This window comes from Octopus sinensis, linkage group LG10 (assembly GCF_006345805.1).
Source record: "Octopus sinensis linkage group LG10, ASM634580v1, whole genome shotgun sequence".
NCBI classification, from domain to species: Eukaryota; Metazoa; Mollusca; class Cephalopoda; order Octopoda; family Octopodidae; genus Octopus; species Octopus sinensis.
This window is the reverse complement of record NC_043006.1, coordinates 78,293,761-78,298,760: the sequence shown is the minus strand read 5'-3', so window position 1 is coordinate 78,298,760 and position 5,000 is coordinate 78,293,761.

Below are 5,000 nucleotides of genomic sequence, written 5' to 3'. Positions count from 1 at the left end.
ATGTATGTATGAATATGCAAAGATATGTATGTATTGTATGGATATTTATGTATATATATATATAATATATATATATATATATATATATATATACATATACATACATTTATATATATATTATATATATATATAAACATATACATACATTATATATATATATACATATATATATACACACAGACATATATATATATTATTCTATATATTATATATATATATATATATATACTATATATACCCATATACAAACATATATACAGTATATATATACACACGCAAACACAATAATGTATATATATATATATATATATATATATATATGATACGCATATACCCTGTTTTGACTGAGTTCTTCAATGACAATATTACATTATAATTCCTCTTATGTCTTCGTGAAAGCTGATATTCACGTAACAGTGTTTGTATTTATGTCTTGTATTGTATATTCTACGTTTAATAAATACATTTTGTAATATAAAATGGTTTGCTTTTTTACTCTAATCCCAAAAAGCAGCAGCAGCAGCAGCCATACTATTAGTTAGGCTTATTATTCTAGTTCAGTCCTTGATCAAACCTGATTGGAAAAACTTAATTCAAGAGATTTGGTCCTTGCCTGGGTTTAGCAGAGTTCATTTTTTTTTAAGCCTTCACGCCAACTCTCTAGTTTGAAGAAATGGTTTCTTCTTCACCCTCGTACTGGAGACAGTGTAAAAAAAAAAGAAGAAGAAAACAGAAAAGAATTGACCCTGTCCTGCACTCCGTGACTAAGCTTCATGATTAAAAATTAACAGAATAATTAGAAGATATATGTGAATGAAACAGTAAGAGTTTTGTGAACGAGATTTATTAGGAAATGAACCCGAAATTATATTATGATAACTTATGGTAAAAAGCGAGTTTAGATACATTTATCATAATTGATGCATAAAATACATGAAAAATATGGAACAAAAAACAAGCACTTTAACTCTTCGATCATTATCTATGGAGACTGCACTATTCTGCGTTACTTGTAAATACCATAGTTCTGTTCCCAGGTAGAATTACAAAACATTCCACACTATTTTAGCTGGAGTCATTAAAATTTAAGTGACCCTATGAAATGTCGATTAGAGTGTTCAAAAGAAGACGTTCTCAAGTTTTGTGGATTAAAATATCACAGATATTAAGTATTGGGTTGTTCTGACAGTTCGTACGATTTTTAAAGGTAAGAAAAAGGTCAATAAATACATGCCATTACATTTTTAATCAACCAAATATGAACCATTTTGTTGCACAATACGTCTCCATCTTTCCTTCGACTTGAAAATACCCTCTTCCCAGAATTGAGCTGGTTCCATGGCAAAGAATTTATCAAGGTATCTTCCAAGGAATTGAAATTTTTACCATCAAGACTATTCTGCAGAGACCTGAATAAGTGGAAATCCGAAGGAGCAATATCTGGTGAATATGGAGGGTGGAGTATCACATCCCAGCCGAGCTGCAGCAATTTTTGTCTGGTTTCCAAAGCATCAAGTGCCGAAAATGAACTTTCTTATCTTCCATTTTAAAGGGTTATAGGAACATAAATCTTCTTCCATGAAAAGAGAGCTTAAACTGTGCTTTATGGACTCAACCATGTTCTTAAATAAGTCGAAAGGTAAGCTACTATAAATCGGCACGTACTTTTCGGATATGTTATCGTTACTGAGAATCGCAAAACGTCAAATAGTTGGGACAATAAAGTGTAGTACAGTCAGGTCGATACTCACATGATTAGAGGTATTTGGCTTATGAATCTAAGGTCGGGCATTCATTTCCTGGATCGGGCGATGCATTGTATCCTTAAGTAACACTCTTCGTTTCATGCTACTCAACTATAATGAGTACCAGTCGAGTGCTACTGCAGCGTCCTTTCTCTTTTTTATACTCTAGGCACAAGGCCCGAAATTTTGGGGGAAGGGGAGGCAGTCGATTAGATCGACTTCATTACGCAACTGGTACTTAATTTATCGACCCCGAAAGGATGAAAGGCAAAGTCGACCTCGGCGGAATTTGAACTCAAAACGTAGCGACAGGCGAAATACCTATTTCTTTACTACCCACAAGGGGCTAAACACAGAATGGACAAACAAGGACAGACAGACGGATTAAGTCGATTATATCGACCCCATTACGCAACTGGTACTTAATTTATCGACCCCGAAAGGATGAAAAGCAAAGTCGACCACGGCGGAATTTGAACTCAGAATGTAGCGGCAGAAGAAATACCTATTTCTTTATTACCCACAAGGGGCTAAACACAGAGGGGACAAACATGGACAGACATAGGTATTGAGTCGATTATATCGACCCCAGTGCTTAACTGGTACTTAATTTATCGACCCCGAAAGGATGAAAGGCAAAGTCGACCTCGGCGGAAATTGAACTCACAACGTAACGGCAGCCGAAATACCGCTAAGCATTTCGCCCGGCGTGCTAACGTTTCTGCCAGCTCGCCGCTTTACTGCAGCATCCTTTCTCTCACCTGCTATCACATACTAGGTTTTCTACCAGATGAACTTTACGGAGGGTAGCAATTACTCTGTGTTCCCTACAATAAAATAGGTACCTAATACAAGTTAGCAAAAGTATGATACATGATTGCAAGCCACATTCGCTAGCGACTGTTGGCCAGATTTTCTATTTTTTTTATTCTATCTATATGACCACCTGCATTTCTCAGTATCGATAGCGTACTATTCTTAATTGTGACATTCTGTTCCGAATGTCTCATTTATGAAACAATGTTCCATTCTGTACATAAAATAGTCTATAGAGAAAGAGAGGTAACCCGTATCTACTTTTATGCTTATTATAGAAACGTTAAAAATTACTGCAGATCCTATCGATTTACAAAAATGCAACCAAAAACCACTGAAACTATGCCTTTTGTGCAAATAAAAGGAGAGATTGCAGATTGAATAATGTCACTGGAAAACAATCTGTGTAACAAAATAAGATAACATGATCAAGACGCCTGGAATGTAAGCTCAATCGAGGCTGACCTGGGATTAAATAACAAGGACACATAAAGGAAGTTTTATTTGAGGCACTATGAGGTGCAATGTATAGTTTTTCTAAGTGCATGTTTGACTGCAGCAGAAGTTATAAACGTTGATTTCTTAAAGGAAGAAACAATTAAATAAAACAATGACGTTTTCAAACCAACTTCATTTAGAATATTTTAAGAGCCGTCTGCACCAATATTTATAGTTGACGGTATGCAAATACACGAAGTAATACTGCTTAATGTTTGATTGAATGTATCAGACGGGAAGTATAAATGAAATGGAAATAGGCGGTACATGGAAAGAGTGAGAAAGACGCCTTATGTGATTGCTTGCTTATTATTCTTTTTCTATGCACGCATAATTCAAAATTGTTTCTCTTTCTCGGTTCAAGAGTGGATACGTGTAGCATTTTTGCGTGCTGGGCGAAATTCACAGGGTAAAAGGTATTAGATCATTTGGGTAAATTGGCAGGTTACTTTTGATATCCAAGTGATTGTGAGATATATAAAAAGTGTAAAAGTCGCACTTCTACGTTTACGCTGTTTGACAATACTTTTTAGATATAGCGTTATGTTTAAATGAAAATTGCAGGCATTTAAAAAAAAAAAATGTGTATGGCTGATTAGCACCTTTTCTATACAAAACTGTTTTATGGGCGCTTGTTTTACATATGTGCAAGTCATAGCAAGGATGGGTGACTTTAGCCAAATACAAAAGTTGAACTCATAAATCAACAATTTCTTTTAAATGTTTGAACTAGAATTTCCAACAGAAAAGAGTTGAAAGATTTATGGAATATTAGATAATAAATATTTTCCGAATGGACAGGCAAGCATAATCATAAAACTTTCTTTTATATATATATATAGTTGAAAGACGCCTGTTGTTATTTCTTGTTGTTAGTGTTCGTAATTCTGTACCATGTTCTCCGTTTTGTTTGTTTGTTTTTTTTTTTTTGTCTTTGTTGCTGTACACATTTGCTAGCTTTCTTACAAAGAGGTCTACTGCTCTTAGCTTAACATTTTGGGGGACACCCAGATCCAGCCAACTCAAGTGTAACACTCTGAAATGTTAGTGACTTCTGGTACTTGACTGAAGAAAGAAAGCCAAGAAAGACCCGTCTTTTTTGCCCGTCCTTCTAATTGTTGTTTCTCTTACCTGCCTTTGTGTCATCTATCTGCCCGAACGTTTTAATGGCCTCTATTGAAGAGATGCTGTCGTATATATATATATATATATATATATATATATATATATATATATATATACAGTGGCGGCCAAAATGTTCAGAACGGCATTGTTTTCGTCAGAAAAGTAGATATAATTTTTTATCAAAGTTGTTTTATATTCTATAATTTTCACAGACAATAAATACGATATGAATTGTTATTGCCTGAGATTTTGGTGTAATTTGAGAGGATAATACAAAATGATGATTTAGTGATTTACTGCAAAACCCATGGCGGCCAAAAGGATCAGAACGGTTGCTTTTACTCCGTGTTTTAGCATATTTAACCGGCGAACTCTAATGTTTTGAATTTGTTTACGTGACGGTTCGTTTACTAAACATTAGTAAGAATATTTGCAGTGTACTTTGTTAATATAATGCAACTTACTCCGTTACCAATTCGTCAGCAGATTATTAAGCTTCGAAGGAAGGATAATTTAAGTATTGGATCTATTGCGAAGATTGTTAACAAGTCAAAAAGTGTTGTACACGGTATTCTTAAGGTCTACGATGATTGTGGTACGTGTGAAGCAAGAAAGTTTACAGGTAGGCCAAGAAAAACGACCAAGAGAGAAGATCGTGCTGTGGTAAAGTTGGTTAAAAAGGACAGATTTAAAACTGCTGCTGCTGTTTCTCGGAAAGTGAGCATTGTATTGAAGAAAACTTTATCTCGAAAAACTGTGTCTCATCGTTTAGTTGAACATGACCTACAAGCAAGAGCACCTGCAGTGAAGCCACTG